This window comes from Pituophis catenifer, unplaced genomic scaffold (genome assembly GCF_029215685.1).
Source record: "Pituophis catenifer annectens isolate HBS135680 unplaced genomic scaffold, rPitCat1.0.hap2 SCAF_12, whole genome shotgun sequence".
In the NCBI taxonomy this organism is placed as follows: Eukaryota; Metazoa; Chordata; class Lepidosauria; order Squamata; family Colubridae; genus Pituophis; species Pituophis catenifer.
Genome location: NW_027256892.1, coordinates 25693377 through 25712571, shown reverse-complemented (window position 1 = coordinate 25712571; position 19195 = coordinate 25693377).

Genomic DNA, 19195 nt, shown 5'->3' with positions numbered 1-19195 from the left:
GAGGTTGTGAGAGAATGAAATCTCAGGGCGGAGGGGAGGAGAAGCGAAATTGTTTATTTATACGATGCCAATGTACATACAATTACACAGAATGAACTGAGCAGAAGCCCAAGCCAAAAAAAAAAAAAACCCCAGAAAAGTGATAACCAATCAATCTCGTTTTGCATGAAATGCATTGTAATTAAAAAGCCATCGCTGCTCACGTACACCAGCATAATGTGGTTGACAGCAACTTCTCCGATTCCAGGAATGAATTTCGTGGAGTACAAATCAGATCTGACAGGAAGGGAAGGGAAGGGAAGGGAAGGGAAGGGAAGGAAGGAAGGAAGGAAGGAAGGAAGGAAGGAAGGAAGGAAGGAAGGAAGGAAGGAAGGAAGGAAGGAAGGATGGACGGCAAGATATGGACTACAAGGCCTTTGTCAGGCACTTAATACTGAATTAAGGTCTGGAGAAATCTCAACCAAGCCAAAGTGTTAGCTCAAAGGTAGACTATGTGGTTTGCATACATGCATAAGACTCCTGTTAACCCCAAGTTAAAACCTCGTGGATGTAAAAGAATCAGTTAAAATATGGAGAAGGAATTCCAATGAAATTCCTCGCAGTAAGAGAAGGAGATCTTGGCTCTTTAAGTGTAAGGTAGATCAATTAGACAATAAGCCATCTTTTGAATCACCTGTGATTAGAAGGAATGCAAAGGATGGACTTTCCTTTCTCTCCTAGGTTAGGCTTACCTTATCTGGGCTGTAAAAACCCACTAGATGACAATAAAGTGAGTTTCCTGGTTTTTTGTTTTTTACACACCAGATATGGTTCTCTTTGTTCTAGACCAGGGGTGTCCCATGGGTCAAATCCAGCCTGCAGGGCCACCCTAGAAGCAGCAAAGGACTGTTTCTGACTGTGACAGAGGAGGCCATCACGGCCGAAAACAAATCCTAGGAGGGCTATGTGCCCTCCCGAGCAGAGGGCTGCAGGAGGATCCCAGAGCCCCACCCGGGCCACCACAGGTGCCCCTGATACGAGTGATGTCGAGCCGGCCATGCCAACCCTGGCCCCCCGAGGTCAAACACAACCCTGATGCAGCCGTCAAATAAATTAAGTTTGACTCCCTTGTTCTAGACCCATGATGGTAAATCTATGCCACCCGTGGGACCGGTGGTTCGCAAACGTTTTTGGCCTCCAGAGGGCCTCCAGGGGTGGGGTGGGGAAGGCTGTTTTTGCCCTCCCCAGACTCCTAGAAAGGCTCTGGAGGCTGGGGAGAACAAAAAACGAGCCTACCGTGCCATCGCGTGCCAGGAGTAGGGGGGAGGGTTGTGCACATATGTGCAGGGGCAGGGCGCATAGAATTATGGGTGTGGGCACACACACGCGCAACACACACACACACACACACGCTCCTGGCACGCGATGTCAAAAAGGTTAGCCATCACTGTTCTAGACTATTCTAGACTGTCCTAGGTGTCCTGGGGAATTTGTAGGCAGGAAGAGTAGAAGGGGTGACACAGATGGAGAGACCTGGTCCCCAATGATATAATGTACCCTACATCTCTCGGATGATCAGAAAAGCTCTAGCTCGCATCATCTGCACTGCTTGGTGGGCTCACCTGTTGAGACAGGTGACACACTGAGAGGTTTCTGGATTCCATCTGCGTTGTTCCCAACAAAGTCAACCCACGCAGGAGAAAAAAGTCATTGGAAAGGTTATTTTGATGAAGCTGCATCAGACACAATTTTTGTCTGGCGTGCTGACTTCACTTCTGTCAAGATCGTATTTCCCTTAAAGCAGAACATCTGGGCCTTGGTCTTTTCAAGACGTTTTTCAGGGGGGGAAAAATTGGGACTCATTTTCTTCAGGGCAGCAAAATCTATATAACACAGTTCCAGGTTGAAGGAATTTTATTTTGTTTTGGTTTTTCTTTTTCCCCCCTTTCTCCCAGATCTTCTGTTAAATTTTAAAAAGTATTGACATCCTTCTTTGACTTTCCTGAAATATACTTCTGACAATTTCTTACGGAAACCAAATCAAATCCACATAGATCATCTTCCTCGTGTTTCAATCTTGAATGCTCATGCGATAGCCAGGTCTCCTTAGATGTCTTACCTTTTCTCTACAAAAAATGGTGACGGACAGTTAGGAGCGAGTAATTCCAGACTGTCTCTGGTCAGTTAGCTCTGGTTGGGGTGGTGGGAGAACCACTTACTGCTGAAACCTTTTCAACCTCTCCCTCTAGGAAAAAATAAACCATCGTCAAGTCATCAGCGAGAATGGTGAACCCATCCGTGGCCAATGCTGTTATTGTTACCCTCTACCAAATTCACAGTATTTTTGTAAGATGCTGCAGAAACTGTACAAGCCAACTAATAAAATGACATGGAAATGGGTTTTTTTCTGGGATCTCATTTGTGAACTTGAGGAGTGAGTAAGAGTGGAGTCTAGCCATGGCTGTCTCTCTTAGGAAGAACAAACTTGAAGGCTCTTGTGCAACCTTCTCCATTTTCCAGGTTACTCTTCATAACGTAGAATCCAAGCTGTGGTTGACCTTTCTCAGATGGCTCTCTCTCCTCTTCGACCTTCAGAACCTCTTTGTACTGACGGTTTCTCCATTATACTTAATGGTCTTGATGGGTTAGAGCACTTCTGAATAGGGCGCTCACAAGATATGGTTTGTTGGATCCAGGTAGTTCTACCTCGGGTTGTTACTTTCAAAAGCAAATGGCTCAGGCATGGCCAGAATCAAGTCAACTCCACCCAATCATTGGTGTTGTGGGATCACTTACATTTCCCAGTTTTCCAAGAAAAAATCTGGACAGAACAAGCACCTCCAAAGCCACCTTAGAGAAGGTGGGACTGAGATGGCCACCAAGAACACATCTCTCAAATCCTGCTGAAGTGCAACGGTCTAGTCTCTTGTTCAGGTAGAAAACCCTATATCCGTGATGGCAAACCTATGGCATGTGTGGCACAGGTGACACATGTAGCCATATCAGTGGGCAAGTGAGCTCAGCTTGCCAGCTTTGGGCCTTCTGAGCCCACTAGAAGTAGGGAAACAGGTTGTTTCCTGCATCCGGACGGAGGGCCTCGGGGGGGGGGGATGCCCATTTTTCTCTCTCACCTGGCTCCAGAGCCTTTCTAGGAGTCTGGGGAGGGTGAAAACGGCTTTCCTCCCCCCCCCCGGAGGCCCTCCAGAGGCCAGAAATGGCCCATTTGCCAATTTCTGGTGGGCCCGGAAGTTGGCAAACAGGCCGTTTTCGGCCTCCAGAGGAGCTTTCGGGGGGTGGGGAAGACTGTTTTCACCTTCCCCAGACTCCTAGAGAGGCTCTGGAGGCTGGGGACAGCAAAAAACGGGCCATCGCATGCCAGGAGCGTGTGGAGGGTGTGGGGGGGTCCACACATGCATGTGTGGGGGTGGGGCGCATAGAATTATGGATGTGGGCATGCATGCGACCCCCTCTCCCCCCTTCCTGGCACACGATGGCAAAAAGGTTAGCCATCACTGCCCTATATCATTTCAGACCAATGCCTGTCCAATCTCTTCTTAAAAACTTCCAGTGTTGGAGCATTCACAACTTCTGGAGGCAAGTTGTTCCGCTGTTTAATTGTTCTAACTGTCAGGAAATTTCTCCTTAGTTCCACGTTGCTTCTCTCCTTGATGAGTTTCCACCCATTGCTTCTTGTCCTGCTGTCTGGAGCTTTGGAGAATAGCTTGGTTCCCTCTTCTTTGTGGATGGTTGATTTTGCCAATAGATGGTTTTCCAGACCCATCTATTGCCAAAGCCCTTCTCAGAAGAGGTGGGGGCGGGGAATCAAAAGGCCAAGAGTTCGCCTTGACTGGAAGCTATGATTTCATAATGTATATGGTGCCCAAGTCTTTCTTTTGGCTTTCTTCCTGTTGCCTCTGAAGGCTGAATCGCCTCCTGGGTCCCTTGGCTGGCCTGTCTCTCTTTGGAGCCAAGTCAGGGAGTGAGCCCCCCCCTCCCAGGAGCGGCTGGGCAGGAAAAGGGCAACATTTCCTTTGCTTTTATTGCAAGAAGACACCAAAGTGCCCTGACATCCATGGTGTTTGAATCTTTTAATTAAGAGGGTGGCAAATTGATTTGTAGGATGGAGTGCGTTTATTTAGACTCAAACAAAACATGAACCAGACAGCTGGTAAGAACAAGATGTTTCGCCTGCCTCTTCGGCTCTCCGCAGATTTGGCATTTCCAGTTTGCTGGCAGGAAAGGATTTGCCATTTTCCGGTGTTTGTGGAAGGAATTAATTTTTTGGCTCGCGTGTAATCCTAATCAGTGGCCGTCTACAAAAGACTATCTAATTCCACACGGTACAAAGATTAGCCTGTTGTTGGTCTTTCACGCATGATGTCTCAATCCTTTTCCAAGAAACAGGGGGCAGAAGGTTCAAAGATGTTCTTAGAGGGCCCTCAAATTTGTCTCATCTCGGCTGCAATGGACCCCTTGAGGGTGGCTTTGTCTGACTTGATAGAATAAAGCAACTTGTTTCTAGCTCCTAGAGAGAGCGTGACTGTATTTATTTCATTTCTGTCAGCCAGGTCTCCATGAACACAATACTTCCCCAATGACATCTGTCTAAGTAGACCTTTGTCCTAAGAAAGTCCAGATGTGGATGGTAGTCCAGATGAGGAAAAACAGATGAAGCGATTGTGAAGGGAAGCTGGTGCTGAGAGGTGATCAGATCTTCAGATTAAACGAGTTGGAAGGGATTTTGTAGGTCATCTAGTCCAACCCTCCATCCAAACAGAAGACCCTGTATCATTTCTGATAGATGGCAGTCCAGACTCTTCTTGAAAGTCTCCAGTGATGAAACTCCCACAACTTCTGAAGGCAACTTAAAACCAGGAAGTAACGACACCCAGGCGGATCGCTACCGGATCGCCAAACCACCCGCGACGATGGCTACCGGATCGTCCGAACCGGTCCGAACCAGGAGCATTTCACCCCTGTGGCACAGGCAATCCTAAATTTAACAAATCTCTTCCCTGGGTCTCTATGAGCGGAAAAAATCTATTGGGAAGCTTTTGTTGTGATGTGTATTTCGGTTTCTAATGTATTACAAGGCCCTTCAGTGTTTTTCACGCGAGACAGGGAGAAAAAAAAAAAAAACCCATTGGAAGCAAATGCTTGCTTTTGTAAAACAGTGGAAACAATCAATATTAATAATTTTCATTAAAATTATGTAGCCTGTGAGTTAATAATTAATGCTGCATAATGTATTAGCTTCGAATTGCAACCAAATTCCATTTTCGTGCCCTTTCTGGCTTGTTTTTATAGCTTTTAATTAATGTTATGGATAGGCCCACATTTAGTGCGTCTTTGTTGGGGGCAGACAGGAAAGCGGGAACGGAAAGATATTTCCTGCAATAAACATGTAGAGAAGCACCCCAGAATAACTCAGGAGCAGCAAGGAAAAAAAGAAAAAGAGATGATATAAAAGTGCTTCAGCAGCAAAATTCTGAAACAATGAAAAAGGTTATTTTAGCAGTTGGTGGGCTTCTACGGCAGTGTTTCTCAATCTTGGTAGCTTGAAGATGGGTGGACTTCAACTCCCAGAATCCCCCAGCCAGCAGCGCTGGCTGGGGGATTCTGGGAGTTGAAGTCCACCCATCTTCAAGCTTCCAAGGTTGAGAAACACTGCCTTAGCCCATCACGAACCTTCAAGGCTCATAAAATAAAATCTCTCTCTGCCAAAGAGAAATATTCAACCCAATATACAGGGAGTCCCCAACTTATGACCACAACTGAGCTCAATTGGGGGATTCTGGGAGTTGAAGTCCACCCATCTTCAAGCTTCCAAGGTTTTTGTGACCTCCTGCCAAGCAAAGTCCATGGCGAAGCCAGATTTGCTTAACAGCCTTGTGACTAACTTCACAACTGCGGTTGCTTCACTTAACAACTGTGGCGAGAAAGGTCGTAAAATGAGACAAAACTCAGCTTAACAACTGTCTCGCTTAGCAACAGAAGTTGGGGGAGTTAATTGTAGTCATAAGTCAAGGATGACCTGTGTATGGTACCTTGATGACCTGGAGATTTCAACTCCCAGAATTCCTGAGACAAATTTAAAAAAACAAACATTTCTTCTTCTCTGAAGATCCATTATTTTTTTCTGCAGGAAAATGGTACACATTCATATGGGGGGGGGGAGGGAAGGGAAGGGAAGGTGGGGGTGTCTGGCAAGAGGATAACAAGACACCACAGGTGTCAATCCGGAATAAACCAGCCAATCAAGAATGGAGAATGGAATGCATAAAAACCTACACCGAAGAGAAACAGAACTTCAAAGCCCTTCCCAAAACATCAAAACAAGCAATTATGATTGGACGCTGATGGACTGGTCGGGGGGCGGGGGGCAGGGAAAGAGGGAAAAAATGCAAACTTTGTGTGGGAATACTCAGATCCAGCTTGGCTTATGCTGTAACACTTCAGTTCAAAGAATGGAGCCAAATTTAAATTAGATAGATAGATAGATAGATAGATAGATAGATAGATAGATAGATGATAGATAGATAGATAGATAGATAGATAGATAGATAGATAGATAGATAATAGACAGACAGACAGATGATTGATTGATAGATAGATAAATAGATAGATAGACAGACAGACAGACAAACAAACAAACAAACAAACAAACAAATAAATAAATAAATACTGGTAAATAAAATCCACTCTAAAAAATTGGTGATGACACTTCAAAGAATAAAGATGAAAATGAATGAATGAATGAATGAATAAATAAATAAATAAATAAATAAATAAATAAATAAATAAATAAATAAATAAATACATAAATAAATACATAAATAAATACATATCCACTCCAAGAAATGGGGACAGAAAAGAACCTTTCACTTCAAAGAATGGAAAATGAATGAATGAATGAATGAATGAATGAATGAATGAATGAATGAATAAAATCCACTCTAAGAAATTGGTGGGGACAGGGATATTCTATTTTACAGGAGGAGAATATCGGCTTCAGATCAGCTTCGCATCTCAGTTTCTTTGTAACACTCACAGCCCCCTCCAAGCGCCCCAGCCCCCCCCAAGCCCCCCCTCCCGGTTCCTCAGATCCCCCGGAGCTCTTCTACGTTTCTCCTTCTAAACCTGACAGTTTGATGCAGCCCCAGTGTACCACTCGGTTAAATACGGGGGGATTTATGAATCATGTAATTAACAAGCAAGCTTTAATGAACTGCCACTCATTTAATGAATATGCACTTTAATTTTTTTTTTTTAATTTTTTTTTCATTCCCCCCTACCCCACCTTTACCCATAGGAAGTGGTTTTGAAAATGGGTGGAAAAAAAATCCATCAAAAAGAACGAGATTAAAATTCTCTCACCAACAGCGTTAGGTTGGCTTTTTAATCAGGGAAAATGCGGTGATAATGTAGCACTTAATTTTTCAATTACGGGGAATTTTGCCGGTTACCCAAGGAGGGTGCTTGAAAGGAAAAGTGCATCTCTTCTCTGGTGCAACCTCAAAAAAAGGGGGGCTGAGCCGAAGAGTCAGAAGGACGCTGCTAATAACTCTGGGGAAACTGAGTCAGTCCTTTGGCCCATGAAGTCTAGGATTGTGGTAGAAGTCTATAGAGCCTGCGTCCTGAGCACACTCTTGTACTGCAGTGAGTCTTGGACCCTCTACTCACGGCAGGAGAGAAAGTTGAACACCTTTCATATGCGCTGTCTCCGACGTATCCTTGGCATCACCTGGCAGGACAAAGTTCCGAATAGCACAGTCTTGGAATGTGCTGGAATTTCTAGCATGTATACACTATTGAAACAGTGACGTCTACGCTGGCTGGGGCATGTCATGAGAATGGCTAACAGTCGGATTCCGAAAGATTTCCTGTATGGAGAATTAGTGCAGGGAAAGCACCTCAGAGGGAGACCACAGCTGCGATATAAGGATATCTGCAAGAGGGACCTTAAAGGCCCTGGGAATGGACATTAACGACTGGGAAACCATGACCTCTGATCATTCAGCTTGGAGGCTAAAGACGCAGCATGGCCTTCTCCAATTCGAAGAGACACTTGAGGCAAAGAGGCAGTCCCAGAACCAGCGAAATCTGGGGGCTGCCAGTATCTGAATGTATCTGCCCTCCGTGTGGAAGGGATGGCCACTCTCGAATTGGCCTTTTTAGTCACAGAAGATGCTGTTTTAGGACCTCTTTCCAGAGCACGATACCATCGTCTCTTGAGACTGAAAGTTGCCATTGTGGTAGAAAAACTTGACCTATAAGCGAAGTCACTTTCAAACTGAGTTTGGATCTTTTTTTTTTTTTAATTTGATTTATATGCCGCCCTTCTCCGGAGACTCAGGGCAGCTTACAGTGCATTAAGCAATAGCCTTCATCCTTTTGTATATTTATACAAAGTCAGCTTATTGCCCCCACAACTGGGTCCTCAATTTACCTACCTTAGAAAGGATGGAAGGCTGAGTCGACCTTGAGCCTAGGAGAGATTCGATCTTACTTTAATTGCAGACAGCTGGTGTTAAATCACAGTGCTTCTGTCTGTTGAGCTAAACCAGGATCTTGAGGGTTTCAAGGACAGAGCTGTGTCATTATCTTGGTAGCCTTATGGAATTAGCTTCTCTGTCTTTCGGACTTGCCAATACTGAGATTTTTGGCAACCTTCTACCCAGCTACTCATGAGATCTGACCATCAGAGCAATAGTTCATAATCGATCAGCCAAAGTGAAGTTGTCTAAGTGCTGCCTCTACCTAATTTACTTGGATTTCTAATGGATTTTTTCTTCTTCCTGGTTGTTGGTTTTGCTCCCGCTCCCCCAAGGACAACCAGACATCTTCAAGGAGGCCCTGGCACAACTTGAAGATTGTATAAAAATGCTCTTCCATCTGGCTAGGAGGGAAACGCTGGCAGATTCACGTTTTGATTCTGTATAAATGTTGCTATGCATTTAAGATTGTTGGGCATTTCCTCACCCCTACTTGTGTCCCTTACTGCAGTACAGTGGGAACAAGTTAGAGGCTGGCTCACCCCTACAGAGAAGAGGAGGTCAACCAATTCTCCAAAGCACCTGAAGAAGAAGCAATGGATGGAAACTAACCATGGAGAGGACCAAATAAGAAATAAGGAGAAATTTCCTGACAGTGAGAACAATTAACTAGTAGAAGGGCTTGTCTCCAGAAGCTGAGGATGCTCCAACACTGGAGGTTTTCAAGAAAAGATTAGACAATCATTTCATTTCATTTCATTTTATTAAATTTGTATACCGCCCTACTCCCGAAGGACTCAGGGCGGTGAACAGCCATAAAATAAAACATATAGATACAAAATTTAAAATAGAGATAAAACTAATTAAATAAATTTGGCTGAGACATTTTAAAACCCCAATAAATTAAAACCAAATTTAAAATTTAAAATTTGTCTCAAATGGTATAGGGTTTCTTGAAAGAGTGGGGGGTTTGACTAGAAGACCTCCAAGGTCCCTTCCAACTTTGTTATTCTGTTATTCCTACAAACCTCACTGAATTCTCAACCGATCGAGCCTGACCTGAGAAATCATTGCAATAATTAGAAATAAATAAGTATCACTAGATTGGGGAAGGTATCCTTGTTTGAAGATGGTTTTTTAAGGAACACCGGTTCCAATGAACACTAGTTGAGTGAAGACAACAGAATTAAAACGTCTTTGGCGCCCTCTGTGTCTCGCAGTTGATTGTCACTTGCAATCTCAAATTGAAACTTTGATTATTATCTTTTTTTTCTCAAGCGAAAGCTGCGCAGTAGTTATTTCTCCTGGCTTTTCTCCTTGTCCGCTCTTATCTCTTTCACCATTACACCAGGGAATGTGTACTCATAAGATACAACCTGCGTTCTTCTTCTCCTTGGTTGTTACATCTTTCAGATGTTGTAAAAGCCAGGAAATAGGCGTGCTGCGTGCATGTAGATGATAACATATTCACCAAGAAAAGTCAAACACAGAGGCTTCTAGGAAAGCAAACACAACTGGATGGCAGGAAGGGGAATTGCCACAATAAAATTCAATGCTTCACCTACTCAGCAGACTTCCCAATTTTATTGGTAGAATATTTTTCTTTCATCTTGGTGTATGAAATAGGTTGTCTTTAATAGTTTCTAAAACTGTAGATTTGGATGGCATTGTTGGCTGCCTTATCATAAAGGATAGAGAAATGGCATAAAAAAATCAGTGCACGTCGCCATGATTCCCATTTGCCCATTACCATGACAGAAACACATCCTGACAGCATCTTTTCCCACTGGGGAGCCATAAAATTGCCTTCACGTCACCCACAGCCTGTAAATGAGACAAGCTCAAGACTTCTACAGTTGCCTCGGTGTTAAATTAGCACAGATAGTCCTTGATGTACAACAGTTTGTTTAGTGACTGCTTGAAGTTACAATGGCCCTGAAAAAAAGGAGGGTTTTTTTCACACTTATGACCATTGCAGCATCCCCATGGTCACGCGATTAAAATTTGGATGCTTGGCAACGGACTCACACTTATGACGGTTACAACCAATGCAACAGAAGTTGCCTTTGGAAGTTGTGGGAGCTTCACCACTGGAAGCTTTCAAGAAGAGACTGGACTGCCATCTGCCAGAAATGGGGTAGGGTCTCCTACTCAGGTGGAGGGTTGGACTAGATGACCTTCAAGGTCTCTTCCAACTCTGTTAATCTGTTAAAAAAAACCTTCACTTGTCTGCAGGCTGGTTTTTTGGGGGATTTTCTGCACAACTCTGGAAAGGAAATGGAAGGATTATTCAATGCAGAGGCTGGGATTTATTTGCTGGCATTACTTATTCATAGAAAGCACAGCACTAAAACATCCGTGTGCAGTAAATAAAAAAAAAAAATCTAAGCTGTTGCAAACTTGGAAAGTAACACACTCTCTCTTCTTTTTATGAACAGTGTGAGCAAGTGAGTAATGCTAGCCACAGCATCATTTCTGAATATCTGCTTCCATTTTTGGAAGGAAAAAGACATTCTTGACAGGCTCACCTGTATCGGACAGGCTCTCATCTAGCAAAGTTTGGCTAAGACCTTGTTGTGAAATGATCACCGAAGTGAAGTTTAAATCTTTACGCTATAAAAATTCCATCACTGCCTCTTTCAAGTCACTCAAGGATGAAGAGACAGAGTGGCCAAGAGGAAAAGAAGCAACATGCCATGACCCACAGCATGGCCAAGTGACTCTGTTATAGTATAGATGCCAGTTTTGAACCAGGAAAGCAATCAACATAAATTAAGTTGACTAACAGTCAAAGCTAGGCTGACAGTAATACTCTTCTTTTCATGTAGGACAAGTTGAAGAAAGTGCTTGATGGAGTTCCTTGGTCTAGTTTCTCTCCAAGCATCACATACTAGTAGGAAAACCAACCACTACATTGTCTGCTTAAGGTGTGATGGTGTGGGACTGTCTAGTGTAGATGGATGTTTTGAGTGGTTGACTCTACTCTCAAGTCTACCCAACTAACCTTTCTTTGGCCATGGTTGGCCAAACATATTGGAGAAGGTATTCTTAGCCGGAGAGACACATTTTTTGTTGTTATGGAAAAAGGCAACTGGTGCAGATGAAGAGAGTTCATGTCAGGCCTGCCTTCATTCAGATCCCAAGAAAGAACCCACCCCCCCCCGACTCCATTGAAGTAGAGATGAGGTACTTTTACTGAGTTTGAAATGATGGAAGCAAAAGCAAGGCAAGATCTGATTCAAAAAGCGTGAACGTTATAAATTGAAAGTTTCCCCAAATCACCCCACAGGGTCCCTTGCTGAATGTCCAATCAATGTCCAGTGTGATGTTGTGTGAGGCTCGTCTTCAGGGATTCAGCCCATCTGGAGTCCTAGGACGGTGGCCTTGACAGAGTGTAAACAACTCCACTCAGTGGGCGCAATAATTCTTGAGAGCAAACCTCCCTTTCAGTTCACATGGGATTTCACCTCACCAGCTCAATTCCCCAACCCAAATGCCATGCCCCCCGTTACTCTGGCAGCAGATAGCAAGCGTACATCAAAAAGAAATCCCATGCTGGAGATCTGGCTGACAGTTCACCTGAGGTTACGGATTCAATGTGCCCCTCTCTGTTCTTGAGTGACAAAAAAAACCTTGACACCAGTTTGGGTACATGCTGAACTTTTGAAAGAGTCCTTCCAAGCAACCTGGTGCTTATGGAGTCATATGATGTGGGATCTGAAGGTGTGAGATGTTGATCCACCTCTAATGGCCGTTTCATGTTCCCAGCTGAAGTAGCACTCAAGGCCTCTTCAAACTTCTCACGGGGCAGGATAATGGGGGTCAGTGAGCAGGAGTCATTAGCATCATGCTCAGTTGAGGTTGAGTCCTTGAGATCTCAAAAAGCTTCTCAGCACTGGAGAAGCAAAGGGATCTATCCAGAACTGCAAAGAACCTTGGAAAAAACGCTCAACAATTTACTTGGAGGGAATAACATCTCCACCTTGGTTGGATAAGTGCCTGGATAGACACGGTACCTGAGAAAGTTGTAGAAGACAAGCAACGTAGAATGGTCTCTCCAAGTTCTTCTGAAGGAATCATAAATGTCTGAAATTCTTCCTTAAGGTTCCTGTTCTGTAAATACTTGGTCTGGTGGCCAATTCCTTTAATTGATGGAGGAATAGCTTAAGGGTTGACTTGCATAGTCCAACCAGTCTTACACCTACAAGATTTGAGAAAGAAATGAAGAGTGATTAAAATAACTTTTTGTTCTTGAGTCAAAAAGTGTCTGGAATCTTTAGTCTGCCAGATGATTAAAAAGTCAAACATACATTAAACCAGATTTATACCAGATGAGTGGTAAAGTCCTTATCATTCAAGGATGAAAGTCAAGCTAAAAGATAACCTCATCCGCATCTTCTCTCTTTGAAGCCAAGAAGTCTTTGTTGGTTGGTAGAATTTCTTCAGGAAAGCTTTTATCTGCTGACCAATGGGACAAAAACTAATCTTCCATTAACTCACAAAGTGTTGTGGTCCGTCAGTAGCCTGCAGAGCTGGCAGCAGAGTCGGACAGTGAGGAGACTGGGGAGGACAATGGGCCAGTCCTGGAGTCAGGGGAAGGCTCGGACGAGGGCTCTGCATCAGAGGCAGAGATGGGGCCAGGGCCATCTGGGAGTTATGTGCTGACTCCGGAGCCTCCAGAGGCAGACAGCAGAGAGGCAGAGGAAGAGGAGAAGCCTGTTCCTAGTGTGGGCATGCGCAGAGCTGCTAGAAGGCAAGAACAGTTAAAACGAAAGGGACAACTCGGGAGTAAGGCCTGGAGATGATTGGCCCCTCCCAGAAGGCTTAAAAGAGCAGCAACGAGCTGTTGGGTTCTTTGTAGAAAAGCAACGTTGATTCCAGTGCTTCTTGTCAGCGTCTCTTGGACTTTGTGGGGTCTTTGCCAAGAAAATTCTTTGGCAGGTTGCTAAAGACATCAAAGATTGGTGATTAAGGCCGACGGGCTGGTTATTAAGAATTTTGTTTTGGACTAAGCTGAGAATGAATTAATAATTCATTATTTTGTAATAAAATAAGTTTGTTGAGGATTGAATTGTGTTTGGTAATCGCTACTTGGGCCTTGGTCACAACAGAAGGGTTGCAATACTTTAAGTAGCAGGAGCAGGAAATCCGTCCTATTTCTCCCACCATTTGACACTGAGTGAAGACGTTCTTTCCATTAAAGGTTATTTGTCAGCTGGGCCAATTTTTCTTTAACCACTCTTCAGCGCATTCCCAACTTCGCAGGAGACAGTCTGTCTGGACACGTGTCTCTCAACCCCTGCAGCTTTAAGATCTGTGACTCCAAGAATTCCCCTGAATTCCCCAGGAACACCAGTTTAGACTATTGTGGATTTTTCCATTCTTCGGTGGGCATCCGGTGTGAATTCCAGTGACCAAAATAAGACAGGTCTGTATATGATTTTTTTGGGAGGGCGGGGGGAACTTGAGTTGATTTGGAGTAGAAAGACACCCAACTAGCTAATGCATCTTTACGGAATGCAGTTATCTTCAAAAGAGGCTTATTTACAAAGATGGTCTCTGAAAACACCGGCTTTGATGAAATGTGCTGAAACTAATGGACTTGAAAAGATGAGATTGTGGGTAATATGCTGGCTATAGAGCAGCAAAGGGTAAATAATAGCTGTAGATTACTTCTCTGCATCCTTTTTTCAATGCAACGTTTTTGACCCTTTCCTCTGAGGCTGGGGGCTGGCTCAGAAAAAAGCCCATAATGCAAAACGACTGTGGGAATCGATCCCTGTGTTGGCTACTGAGGATGTAATATGCTGGATTATCCCAAAGACAACTGGATTTTCTGATATATTTTTTTCTTTGAAGACATTTCGCTTCTCATCAGTGGTGAAATCCAATTTTTTTTTACTACCGGTTCTATGGGCGTGGCTTGGTGGGTGTGGTGTGGTGTGGCTTGGTGGGCGTGGCAGGGGAAGGATACTGCAAAATCTCCATTCCCACTCCACTCTGGGGCCAGCCAGAGGTGGCATTTGCCGGTTCTCCGAACTGCTCAAAATTTCCGCTACCGGTTCTCCAGAACCTGTCAGAACCTGCTGGATTTCACCCCTGCTTCTCATCCAAGAAGCTTCTTCAGAGCTAAGGAAGCTTCTTGGATGAGAAGAGAAACATGTTCAAAAAAGTCCAGTTGCCTCTTGAAAAAGCACCTTTGGGACAACCATGACCTGGATGACGGAGACTCTCCAGAGACATGCTGGATTATTTGGTCGGTGAGCTGATCCAGCCCTTATGACTTTCAGGAGCAGCGGTGAAATCCAGCAGGATTTATCCTGCTCGAATTCCTCTGCAAATTCCTTAACAAACTCACTTAATCAATATCTCAGCAACATAAATTTTGGGCTCAATTGTCGTCGTAAATCGAGGAGTAACTGCAGTTGTCTTCTATATGAAACTCATGGAGATGGCCTTAGGCCAGTCACTTTCTCTGCCTGTCCTGCCGTACTCAGCCATTTGCGTTGGTGAAATGTTGAAGGATCCATGGACTTCTGCCCAGAATCCCACCAAACTCTGAAGAACAGGAAGACTGACCACAAACGTTAGATCCAAGTTGCCAAAATTGAGATGGCCACTAGATAGCGGCCATGAGCCGCGGGTGCGTTTGTCTATACATCTCTGCTGCCATCTGGTGGTTGCCCCCCATTTTGCAGCCCAGGGTAGTTGGGTAATTTTTCTATGAAGAGCTGCTCGATCCATACCGCAGGGTTTATTTCCAGGCAGGAGGCCTGCAGAGCAAAACATCGGTGTGGATTAAAAACAAAAAAACAAAACTCAAGAGAAAACGAGGACAGATGATGCCTCCCCCAGATTCTCTGTTTAAAAATATTACGAAGCTCTTTCGCCACCAGATTTCTTCTCCTCTTGCGTTATCTGCAGCCAACACTTTTACTGGGTCCCCATGGGAATTCAAACAATCTCACCGAGAAAGGATGGGGAAGCAGGGAAAAAGAGAACGAAAACACTCTCGCTTTTCCTGCCTATTTGCTTCTACCTTATTGTGTTCGAGCCACTTATACAGAGGCCGTCAAAATATTTACCCAAAGAATATTTGCAAACGGGCTGGGAACATCTCCTCAGTGCAAATATCACCTGCGAGGTATTTCAAAGGTATTTCAGGAGGAGAAAGGGCTTCGGGCTTCTTCTCCTCTTTCTTCCCCACTTCAGCTAATTACCTCTTTCCCCAGTATAGGGAATTTGCATTTTTATGGATTTGCATTTTTTTTTTCCATTTAAAAAAACAACCACCACCATCCTGCGTGTTCGGTGGAAGGAGGCCTTTATTTGACCCGTGGAAAAGAGGCTCCCTCAACCCTACTCAGAGGAGTACAAGGGTCTCCCACCATCGTCCCACTCCCAACCTTGCAGAATTTCCCCCTTGGTGCCACTCCTCATGCACAGAAGCGGCTTCTGATTAGACACCTCTCTCTCTCCCTCTCCTCCTTCCCTCTCCCTTTCTTTCTCTCTCTCTCCCTCCCTTCCTCTCCTCTTTCCCTCCCTCTCCCCTTCCCCATCTCTTTCTCTCTCTCTCTCCCTCCCTCTCCCTTTCTTTCCCTCTCCCTCCCTTTCTCTCTCTCTCCCTCCCTCCTTTGCTCCCTCCCTTTCTTTCTCTCCCACTCCCTTTCTCCCTCCCTCTCCTCTCCCTAGCTCTGTCCCTCTCCCTCCCTCCCTCCCCCTTTCTCTCTTTCTCCCTCTTCCTTTTCTCTCTCCCTTACTTCTTTCCCTCCCTTCCTCTCCCTCTTTCTTCTCTCTCCCTCCCTCTTTGTCTCTCTCTCCCTCTCCCCCCTTTCTCTCTCATTCCCCTCCCTTTCTGTCTCTCTCCCTTTCTTTTCTCTCCCCCCTCTCCTCTCTCTCCCTCCCCTCTCCCTCTTCTCTCTCCCTCCCTCCCTTTCATTTTCCCTCCCTTTCTCTCTCTCCCTTTCTCTCCCTCTCCCTCCCTCCCCCTTCCTTGCTCTCCCTCTCTCCCTCCCTTTCTTTCTCTCCCACTCCCTTTCTCCCTCCCTCCCTCTCCTCTCTCCCTCTTTCTCTCTCCCTCCCCTTCTCTCTCATTCTCCCTCCGTTTCTCTCTCTCTTTCTTCTCCCTCCCTCCGTCCCCCTCTTTCTCTCTCTCTCTCCCTTTCTTCTCTCTCTCCCTCTTTCTCTCTCCCTCCCTCCCTCCCTCCCTCTCCCTCTCTCTCCCCGCTCTCTCTTTCTCCTGCTCTGGTATTAAGCACTAGGCTGCAGCCAAGGACCGTGCAAGCTCTTTTAGCCTTTTGAGAGTCAATTAGAAGCCTTACAGTTAACCTGGTGAGTCCCAACCCTTGGACCGGTTCCCAAAATTAACCAGGTGGCTGCTGCATGAAGTGGGCCCTGTCAAGTGGATCAATCATACCCACCTGGGTAAAGGGTACATGGGGCAGATTGGGGAGAGGGGGGGAACTCACAAGTATGAACAAAAATGCTCGCATAGGAGAGCGTCTCCCCTCCCCCCAATTCTGTTTTACGAGAAGCCACTTTGAATGCTTTATTTGGATTTTTTTTTTTTTTAAACAAAGCAAGGTGCTATTCCATACTCCCAGTCTGGGGTCTCTTCCTACTGAAAAAAGTTTGGGTTTTTTTGTGTATATGTAGAAATGGCCTCTTAAAGATTCTTTACCTCACTGCATTCTTCAAGCAGCTGATTTGCCATCTCTGGTGGTCCCTCTAGCACAGTGTTTCTCAACCTTGGAAGCTTGAAGATGGGTGGACTTCAACTCCCAGAATCCCCCAGCCAGCAGTGCTTTAATCATCCTAGTTGCTCTTCTCCGCACTCTTTCTAGAGTCTCAACTATCCTCATTAGCTACTCTTGTCAAATAACACACAGAATTATGGTAGAGGTCAAATCAGCAGCCCCCCACAAGGACGCTCTGTTCCCATCGTGCATGCCCCTAATTTTTAAGACCGGTGCAGTGGTGAAACACGGGAACCCTGGAACCCAGGATCTGGACTGGAGCCAGCAGGCCAAACAGAAGGGCAATAATGGCAATTTTTAGCTCCTTGCAAACCTCCGTGCACTCCAAGCTGTACTTCCTGTGAAGTGGAGTAGATTAGCACACTCATGCGCTGCTCCCAGGAAGAGATAATGACATACAATTTCACATCTGCTCATCGTGGCATAATGGCCGTCGCAAAGAGTCAAGGAGGGAGAAGGGAAGAACCTATCTGAAATCAAGTCAAGATTCTCCTTCTCTTGCTCTCTCTCGCTCTCCTGCCGAGGTGGGCCGGCGATTGCACCGTCACCTGATTAGGAAGGCAGGAAAGCTCAACTCACATGGCAGAATAACGGAGTGGGAAGAGATCTTGGGGGTCTTCTGGCCTAACCCCCTGCTCAGGCAGGAAACCTGACACCATTGCTGGCAGATAATTGTCCAATCTCTTCTTAAACACCTCCAATGATGAAGCACTCACAACTTCTGGAGGCAAGTGGTTCCACTGATTCATTGTTCAGACTGTCAGGAAATTCCTCTTTGGTTCTAGGTTGCTTCTCTCCTTGATTACTTTCCACCCGTTGCTTCTTGTCCTCTTCTTCTTCAGGTGCTCCTCTTCTTCTTTGTGGCAGCCCCTCAAATATTGGAACACTGCTATTACGTTATTCCTAGTCCTTCTTTTCACTAGACTAGACATACACAATTCCTGCAACCGTTCTCCGTACGTTTTAGCTTCCCTAATCCTCTTGGTTGCTCTTCTCTGCACTCTTTCTAGAGTCTCCACATCTTTTTTATATCATGGTGACCGAAACTGGATGCAGGATTCCAAGGGTGGCCTTACCAAGGCATTATGGAGGCGGGGAGGAAGCCCTACTAAGCAGGTATATACAAAAGTATGAAGGCTATTGCTTAATGCATTGTAAGCCGCCCTGAGTCTCCGGAGAAGGGCGGCATATAAATAGAACTAATAAATAAATAATAAATAAATAAAGTGGTATTAACTGAGGAGCCTGGATAGCTCAACAGACTAAAAAGCCTGTTATTAACATTCAGCTGTCTGCAATTATTGCAAGTTTGAATCTTGCCAGGCTCAAGGTTGACTCAGCCTTCCATCCTTTCTAAGGTAGGTAAATTGAGGACCCAGTTTGTGGGGGCAATAAGCGGACTTTGTATAAATATACAAAAGTATGAAGGCTATTGCTTAATGCATTGTAAGCCGCCCTGAGTCTCCGGAGAAGGGCGGCATATAAATCAAATTTAAAAAAAAAAAAAAAAAACTCCAGGGGAAGGATACTGCAAAATCCCCATTCCCTCCCCACTCCAGGGGAAGAATACTATAAAATCTCCATTCCCTCCCCACTCCAGGGGAAGGTTACTGCAAACAAAAAAAGAGAGAATAGATGGGGGTGGGGCCAGTCAGAGGTGGTATTTACCGGTTCTCTGAACTACTCAAAATTTCTGCTACCAGTTCTCCAAAGCTGGTCAGAACCTGCTGAAACCCAACTCTGGGTATCTGGATAAGGAATTGGTCCCTAGAATTGCCATTGTAATTTTACAAACGGAGGAAAACCACTTTAATCCAGGCACTGTTCCAAGTGGTTTATTAACCTTGATATGCATTTTTATGACCTTCTCACTCTCCCGCTGCCCCGCCCTGCTTTTAATCCTCTTTATTGTAAAAAGGAAGCAGAGTTCCAATCCGGGATGGGGGCTGGGCACAGAAACCCTCT